We start from the raw sequence: 9,920 nt of genomic DNA, 5'->3' as shown, positions 1-9,920 counted from the left end.
ATTTAATTTTATTTTATTTTGTATCCAATCTTGATCCTTATTTTCTTTTATTTTTTTTATTTTTTTATTTTTTTATTTAGTTTCTAATTATTTTTTTATTTATTTTTTTATTAAATTTGATTCTCCTTATTTTAATTGTTACTTGTTTTGTTTTTTGTTTTTTTTTGATTGTTACTTGTTTTGTTTTTTGTTTTTTTATGATTAGGGATTTTTATTTTATTTTTTTGTGTTTATCTTTTTTTAGGTAATTATGGTCTCAAAACTTGAGTTATTGGTTTTGAATATTAACCTAGTTTAAGTTTTTTTTTTAGTTTTTTCTTAATTGTTTTTTTAATTTTTAATTTTTTAACATTATTTTTTGGATCTTGAGTTTTGTAGATTGTTCCAATTATTTGGTTTTTTTTTTCTTTGTAGTATCATCTTGACTCATTTTAGGTAGCAGAATAATCAAGTTAACTAGAATTATTTTTTGTTAATGTTGTTTTTATGAAATTGATTTTTTAACTTTAATTTCTTATATTAAATTATTGGTTCTTAAACTTTGTAATATTTTTGCTTTTTTGTGGTGTTATGGTATTATTTGAGTGTAAATCAGTTAAATTAACCTGAATTTATTTAGTTTTTTTAATTTTTTCTATGTTTTTTATTTATTTTTTATCTTGTCCTCATATTATGGGTGTTGGGTGTTATATTGGTTGAGATAAATTGAAAAAAAAATTGATATTTTTTTAAAATTAATTACTTTTTAAATTTAATTAATTGACATTTGATTATAAATATTTTTTTTAGAGATTATTTTAATTTTATATTTTAAATTACGTATCAAATTAATCAAAATTAATTTGAAATATTGAATATTTTTTACTAAAAAAAATTTATCCAGCCCAGTTGTTAATAGTGGGCTATCATTCTAGTATTGACTTTCTTGCTTGAGAAAATATACATGCATTGTAGTTGCTTTTTATGATATATGTAGTTTTGCTTGTCTAAAAATTACCATATTTTTGTAATACGGTGATTCTCTACCTTTCATTCTCTAAAAATAAAAATAAAATTATAGTTAGAATGCAATTTTTACTTTGTTGGATTTAATTAATTTATTAATGGGTGTTTATCTTTGAGTTCGAGTTAAGATATATATATTTTTTTAAGAATTTAGGATAGTTAAAATTTTACTCACTTATTTAGTTTATAAAATATAATTTTCAAAAAACAAAATTTTTTTTAAATAAAAAAAATGTTTAACTTCATGCTTTCTATTGCATAGAAGTAATTATGAAGTCCAAGTTAGTAATTTCTAGTTAAGTTGTTTTTGTAATTTAAAAATTATTTTGTTTTAAATTAATTATTTTAATATTTTTTATTTATTTTGATGAGTTGATATTAAAAATAAATTTTAAAAAATAAAAAAAATTATTTTAATATATTTATAAATAAAAAATATTTTAAAAAATAATAGTTAATATTCTCTTAAATCAGGTTTGTCATTCAGTTGCCCAAAGTCCCAAACTAACTGGTAAGTATATTTTTAATTAAAAAATATTTTAAAACACAATTCTTACACAACTCACGAACACCCCGCTGACAAAAAAATGTTACAGAACCTCCGGAAAGCCTAGCAGTCTACTATATCTGAAAATTGCAGACTCTGTAACTAATAGCAACTGGCATGCGTCCAAAATGGATGAACAACCATTACATTGCATCTGATCATCAACTTGTAATCCATTTTGGCCCTCCTTTCTGTCATCTTTTTCTTCTCTCTCACTCACGAGCTTGCACTAGCCTTTATATCTCGTCTGAACCCAATTGACAGCTTGAAAAAAGGCTTCAAATGCGTACCGCAGATATAGCCTTAGCTGCTTGTAGGCGGTTTGTGGTGAGCTGCAGTGGCCATACACGGCAGTTTTTGGTCACTGCAATCAAGGTATTGAAATGATCAAAAGAAAAAAGGGAATCCTGGAATTTAATATAATCTAGTCATGGCATAAAATGCTATTTTAATTAAAATCAGGAGGTATTGTTAAAGCCAATGCTGATTTCTTTAAACATTCTCAGAGGGAGATGTATACCTTTGTCAAGTAGTTCGGTCCCAATATTTCACATGCAATGGCATGCATTTATTAAAAATGTGTCTGATGTTTTGCCAAATCTAGCTTGATATCTTGTCAGATAACTTAGATCTTATATTTAGCCGAGTTCTAGAAAGTTAATCTGGATCTTAGTGGTTTCATGGGTTTGATTTTTGTTGAACTTCTATGATTAATTGTTTTTTCATTGGCTTTTCTGTACTTTTTTGAGTAAATTGATTTCATCAAAAGTATACTTTATTTTATTACAAATCTCAAAGCAGTATCCTAACAAAGGAATCTATCAGAGATTATTTGTTTTCATGCTCTGATCTGATAAAGAGAGAGAGCAGTAATTAAGTAAACAGTGTTTGCAATGTAACGTCCAATCTAAGGAATAAACCAAACATCAAATATGTAGCCATGTCGGCCACTAAGTAATTTTCACTAATGATCTGCATAACAATTGTCCCACGGACAGAAGGCTGTGGTGTCGATGCGAGCAGAACCAGATTAATGGCTGATAGGAGGAATAATTTGCTCTTGTTTAGGTCATTCATTGAGCCGTTGACTGTGTGAATTGTGACACATGTTCACTTTCAACTTGAAATCGGCAAGGGGCCGGTCGATACAATGGTTCTGGCCTATAAAATAAGAAATTATTGATGTCTTGTACATCTGCAATGGCATTTTCATAGATGTAATGATCGTACCGTCTGTGGTTTCGAAAAATTGGAAGAAACATAGAATTATCCTCTCATCTTGAAAAATCAAGTGGATTTTTTCTGCCACTATTTCAGTCAAATTTCCTTTATTTTCTTATAGCTAAATCACTGAATAGAAACGTTTTATGTCCTTTTAATGGAGGAAAGCAAAATAACCAGTGACCTGAAGTGGTTGTAGTGCTATTACACGCTGAAAATAATGATGAAAATGTTTCTTGGTGATGTGCCTTTTGTCTAAATTTAGAATTTGCTTTTTTTTTTGTTTTAAATAAGGTGATTAATTTAGATCCGATGCAAAAGGTGTTCTTATAAAGTATCAAGTATCTTCAGCCAATAATCAATAATTGATCAAATTAAACCCACAGCTATGCAAAAAGAAATACTTGTAGAATTATTGAAATAATGAATATATTTTCAAAAAACTATGAAATATTATTCAACAAATATAAATATAATGTATTATAAAACACCAATAAATATCTTATATAATTTCAATTTTATTTTACAACGGAACATCACATCTACATTAATTTAATATTTTTAATCATAATTTTTGTCTTTATTTTCTTCATGTGTTAAACTCATGAATCCAACGTTGATTTCATCATTTTTCATCTATTTTTTTATATCTATATGTATTCAATATTATATTTAATTTATCAACATCAATTAGATATTTTCCATGAATTAAGATTTAGATTTTCTAACCTGAAAGATAAATTAATTCAATATAGGGTAATTCTCTCACAACTACTTTCTTGTTATTATTTTTAACAATTTAAACATGATTTCTAAATTTAGTTTTTAATAACGAATAATAAATTAATTTTATTATTATTTTTTGTATAAATAAAAGTGTATAATATACTTGTTTGGAAAAAAATAAAACATCATTGTTGTTATGAAGACCATTTCTTTTATTTATTTAAACCAAATCATTGTGAAAATCTATTTTAATTTTTAATCAATATCGTATCAATAATATTTGAATAATAAATATTATATCTTACTATCTATTATATCATAATTTAATATTTTCTTGTAACTTGCAATAATAATTAATTTTCAACTTATTGAAAGTTAAATTTTTTATATAAATCTTATTATTATAGGTTTTTTATGTCTTTTTACCCTCATCTTATTGTTTGTCATGAAAAACTTTCATCAATGAAATACTTATTAGAACGTGGAACTATTCTCTTCCAAGACTAAAAGATAGGAATTCAATCTGCTAGCATTGACTCTTATATTGAACATTGTTTAAAAGTTAACAAATATTAACATTTAAAGAAAAAAATTAAGTTAAATCTAAACTTAGTAGTTATGAAATATTAAATACTTTTATACGCTTGTAAACACATGTTAAATTTTTTATCTTGTAACTAGAAAATTTAAGATTCACTAACATTTAAATTTTAAAATAACAATAATTGATAATATTTTTTAAAAGAAAGTTAACTGAATTTAGCTTAAAAGAGAAACTATAAGATAAAATGGTTTAAAAATATATAATTATAAAATTTACTTAATGAACAAAAAATATTAATTTATGATAATTAAATAGTATAAAATTATGTACTTATTTGAATTTAATAGTGATTAATATGAAATTTATAAAGATTTGATTATTATTTCAAAATAAAAAAGATAGAAATAATGAAAATGTCTTCTCTATTTTTTTATTTTAAAAGTAAGTTTTTAGCTTTAAATTTTTAACCAAATATATATATATATATATATATATATATATATATTTAAAAAAATTTCTGCTATTTACATCGTATTGATGTCTTGTCTTGTCCTAGAATACTAACAAAACACACCTTAAAAAAACAAAAAACAGTTGCCCCGTTAATTACTGCTAGAATCGTGCGCAGAAACAATGGAGCCCAATAATATAAAATGGAATCCCAATTATTAAGGAGCCCATGAAAATCTGGCAAGTGAACCAATCACCTTCCAAGTGCTTTTTTCTTTTGTTTGCAACCGCACTAATCACTTGAAAAGCAGCTTTGCTAGGAGTATGAAAGAATACTTACAAGGTGAATTAGTAGCTAATCCAGCCCTGCATGCTTTTAGAAAACAATCAGTAGTCAAACCAAATAGATGGGAAGTCATAACATGTTCTTTAGAATATCATGTTTCCCACCTTTTGAGACCTGGATATGGATATATTGGGATTACTCTGCGTCCATCTGCTGGTTCCACTTGCACAAACCTACCACGGGGATCAAAACAACTTGAAAGAAAACAGAATGTCAAAATCAACAACATACTTTATCAGAATTTATATCATTTTCTTGTTTTTCCTTTGTCAGTGGGACTGTTCACTTTACGGATTAGATTACCAGATATTTGCTTAATAATGCCTTCAAAGATAACTTTTAACATGTTCCTGACAGGTATTAGATGCATGAGGACCTCTTATCTGACAATTGGCATGCTGCATTATTTATAAAGAAAGAAGCTAAAGCTTCTATCTCAAAAAGAACAAAAAGAGAAAAAGAAATTAAAGCAAGGAAGAAATGATATCTATCTATTCTTCATTTAGAACAATATTAAAGGGAAGTTCTTCCATGGAATAAAAGGGTATGCATCAAAATATATACCACTGGAGTACATGACATGAATGACAAAGAATATCATATGATCCTTCCCTTTCTCTTGGCCTGAGCAAATAGAGCACATGGTTTTGTTAGGTCGTGAGATTTCTAATTTCCCCAAGTAGCCATGAAAAACAGGGCCCCATACATAGATTAATTACTATGGTTATGCTTAGCTCTCTTTTTTAGGTTCATGGAGGATGATAGTACTTGCATATTGAAGGAGTGAGAGGTGGATAAAAGTGATAAAGGGTGTAGGGGAGAGATTTGGAAGAACTCGCTTCCTTGTCTGCATGGTGGTGGCGTGGGCATGATAATATTCATATTGTCTTCGCTTTGGACCACTGCCATCTGTTTTCTTCCTAATTTATTACTGTATCCTCATAATATAAGCTTTTCAGTCTCCTTATTATAACCAAAAAAATTAAATAACCTAATCACACTAACACCAAGAGACGAGGCATTCTTGTCTTGGCCCTTGGCCGCTATATATATCCTTCCCTTCCTCTCTTCCCTAGCAGCAACCCCATATGCAGAGAGAACTCAAAACTAGTTACATTTACATCTCTCTACCTCCATCTGCCCCCCTTTCTCCCTGTCTCACCAGATCGCTGGATATTGATCCGTTGATCATCTCTCGTGCACCACTAGCAGTTGAAGCTGCCAGCATGATCTAAATTAACTTCCTTCTTTATCAAGGATGGATTAGATCATGTGGTAGTTTCACCTGCTGATGGCATCACGAAAAAACCCTAGCTACTTATTCTAAATCCTACATTAAGTCTCAAATTTTTGCTTGTTAAATACACTATCATTGGTGGGTGTTAGATGTTGCAGATGGTAAAGTTATTTTAGAGATTTTTCAAAAAGAAAACAAGGAATCAAATCTTGTTTGCATTCGATGAAGAAAATATACTTTAATTTGTTCTATATATAGTCCAGCCCGTTGGTGGTGATACTGCTCCCGCATCAATCTGGGCCTGCTCCCCCTGGACAAGGTTTGCTCTAATTTTGTTCTCTTTTATTCTAGCCAAGCAATCTCTCTGGGTTTGAGACGGCACCATTTCTCCTCTGATAGCATGGTTGATGCTTTTGAGATCCTGTCTCATCCCTCATGCACCGAGCCCTGTTCTCTTCTTCTTCTGTTTTTTTTTTTCCTTACATAATAATCCTAAATATGCACAACATCTTCATTGGCTGTGAAATGTGGTTTTATTTATTTAGCATGATGATAAGGGTGCTTTTGATGACAAATTGCTATTTGAATCCTGCCTTAAACTAATCATGAAATAATAAATACAATAAAGTGGAAAAAAAGAAAGAGGAAAGCACTTGGAATCCACACTATTATAAACTTCCGATTAATACATATTTTTTTTATTAGGATATTCTTGTTTATTCATAGGAATCCTCGAAGTGGTTATGGACAAATCAAAGGAGGGTTACCTGTTATGGACGAGTTGAATCCAAGATATTATTTTATAATTTCAGTTATCCACTACACTTGTCTTCCTCCTAGCTTGTTGAGGATATATTTTTTAATGAATAGAATATCTTTAAACCTGTCTTCTTTATTTGCCGGGAAGTTTTTTAATTAATTTTGAAGCTCAGTCCGGTTTTAATTGATGGGTTGATCCAAGATTAAAATTAAATCAGATTGAAAAAAAAATAAAAAAAAATCTGGTATGACTCGACCATCCAGTTACAAGCTCATTTATTTTTTTTATTTTTTTATTAAAATAACACCATTTTAATTTTTTAAAATTTTTTTAATCCAGCCGATCTCATAACCCGGTCAAAACCAAGTAACCCGGTTAAAATTTGAAACACGAATCTTGGATTGGGTCAGGTATTGGTTTTAAACACTCATGCCTTGACTTTCTTTTTTTTCCTTACAGTCTTCTCAAGTTTTTATTAAACTCGATTTAATATATGTTAATCCTAAACTTAGATTTAATTGAGTTTTATATTAAATTACATACAAGTTGATTTGGTTAAAATTAATCAATTTAGTTTTTTTTAAAAAAAGAATCTCAAAATAATACCGTTTAAGATTCGAACAAGTGGATGCTGGCCATCAGCTCAAGAGCACCGAAGTCATAAAACTAGTTTACAGGTATCGAAAGAACAAACCATCAAGCGCCTTGATGGACTTTAGTCCTTGTCTTGGGCATTTGGGCTTTCCTTTTCTACTTCAATGCCAGCTCATTAGCCCTTTCAATTTTATCGATAGAGCATCCTCCATGCTAAAGGACCAAAACGACCCAAATATAAACGTTTGAATTTGGGCTTACAAGAAAGCGGTGCGTTGTGGCTTAATCTTAAACGTTTGAATCTGGGCTTACAAGAAAGACACTTTACCATGTCTGAAGCTAAAGCTAGCTTGCCCTGATCAGTCATCAATTTGCTATATGGTGCCCTTTCCCGCGCTGCGTTTCTTTTTGTTCAATATTTTTAGATAAATTTATGAAACTAAGTCCTTTAGCTATTATTCTAAAATCGCATATTTTATATGTATTTGATGAATTCAAAAGAATTAATAAATTTTCTTGGATGTTATCTCTAAATTTGAAAGCACAAACCAAAGAACATCAAGGAATTGAACATGTTTACGTAATCACCTGACTCAACAGATTTTGCAAATACTTTAAAGATTTTTTTAATTTTTTTTCCATATATATATATAGGTAAAATAGTGAAAAATATTCAAATCTCATCTTCTCAAGAGATCCAAAAAATTCAAAAAACAAATTAGCTAAAAATAATAGGAACATGAGAGTATATGTTGTGATTGTTGCCTGTGGTATTATATTATGACATGTTGTTTATTACTTTATGATCTGGGATTTTTATACACTTTGATCACACCAAAATTATTTTATGAAGAGTAGAGATGTAGATATACTATATAAGGATAATCATGAAGAATAATAATCTTTACTTTGCAGGTAACTTATAAAAGAATTTGTTAGTTATTATGTCACATTGTTAATTGGTGAGACTAGTTAGCAATATAGAATTACGAGTGTGTCAAGGAACATTACTAGATAGTTACGATTTGTCATAATGACAAGGCATGTGCCCATATATTTGAAACAAAGTATTCAATGTGCGCCGCGTAACATTAGTAGATGGTTTCATTATGCCGTGTTAATAAGGCATAAACCTATGACTTCCACAAAAACTAATGTGGTGCGCATCGTGTAACAATAGTAGGTGGCTGTGTTATACTGTACTAGCAAGATGGGGTGCCCATAGCCTCTGCAAGTTAAGTTTTCCAAGTGTTTGGGTGGCGAGAGCACATGTATAACAATTTTTTTTCTTCCTTTTTTTTCTCCACCGCAAATTATCTGATCAATTAATTTTGGAGATTGAATTAGGGAGTTGTTGAAGAACAAAGGGCTAAATTGAAAACAAAAGGGCGGGGGGGGAGATGGTGAGTGTAATACATGTGCTAGCTTGGGAACCAGGCCCAGACATTAATGGTGGTGCATGGAGAGCCATCATGACTCAAACAAAGGCTTAGTATCAGTAGATTTATCTCGACAAGCTTTTTCATGTTATGCAGTCTGTATAGGTGAAAAAGGCGTAGTAAAGCCCTAAAAGCCCACCTTTCTTCTCTATTTCTTTCTCTTTGTTCTCCTTGTAAACGAGTCGGTCTTTTATTCTTTCTTTTAAAGAGTAGTTCAAATAGTTTTTTTAGCAATCAAAATCCAGATAAGTGTTTGAGGTTTTTTTTTTAACTGGACAAGTTATTGTCTTATTTTGGTTGTCGGGCCTCGTACCCGATAACTTGACCGGACATGTTTTTTTTTCTTTTTATAATAGCCTTGGGCCTTTTGGACTATTATTAGTTGCCCTCTAGAGTCTTTAAAATTATGTGCATTTTAAAAAGACTCGCGAATTTTACTTATCAAGTTATAGACCACCAACAGTGTATTGTATGATGACAACTTGGTACATAGAAGACTCTATTGTAAAAAGTCGAGTCAGGATAGTGGAGACAACATGTATTGCTGAAGCATGTTTTGGGTTTACAATTTATTAGTCTAGAAACTACTAAAAATGAAATAATTTGTTAGTTATTATTTATTATACAAATTTTAAGATGAATGAACTAAAATTTATATTTAAAATTGTTATGAAAACAGAGCTAAAAAAAAAAACAGTTAGAAAGTCTTGAACATGTATCTATAATATCGAGACAATAATAATTTAAATTTGAGAATGAGTTTTTTTCAATCAAGAAGAATGGTGTAAAAAGTTCTTAAAAAAAATTATTTTATTTTAATTATTTTATTTTAATTTATGAAATTAAATAATATACTTAATAATTTTAAAACTATAGTGAATTGACACCTTATTGTCTAGAAGGTAATATTTTTATTATTTTCCCCTTATTTTCAAGTTTTATAATTTATTAGGGTTAGTATTTTTAGTCCATTTAAAGATTTTAAAACATTTTAAAAGAGTTTTGAAGAGAAATATTCCTTAATAGAATTGTAATAGCACTATGAACTTGG

Source organism: Populus euphratica, unplaced genomic scaffold (assembly GCF_000495115.2).
Source record: "Populus euphratica unplaced genomic scaffold, PopEup_1.0 scaffold23.1, whole genome shotgun sequence".
Classification (NCBI taxonomy): Eukaryota; Viridiplantae; Streptophyta; class Magnoliopsida; order Malpighiales; family Salicaceae; genus Populus; species Populus euphratica.
The sequence above is the reverse complement of the archived record's forward strand: the minus strand, read 5'-3'. Positions refer to the sequence as shown.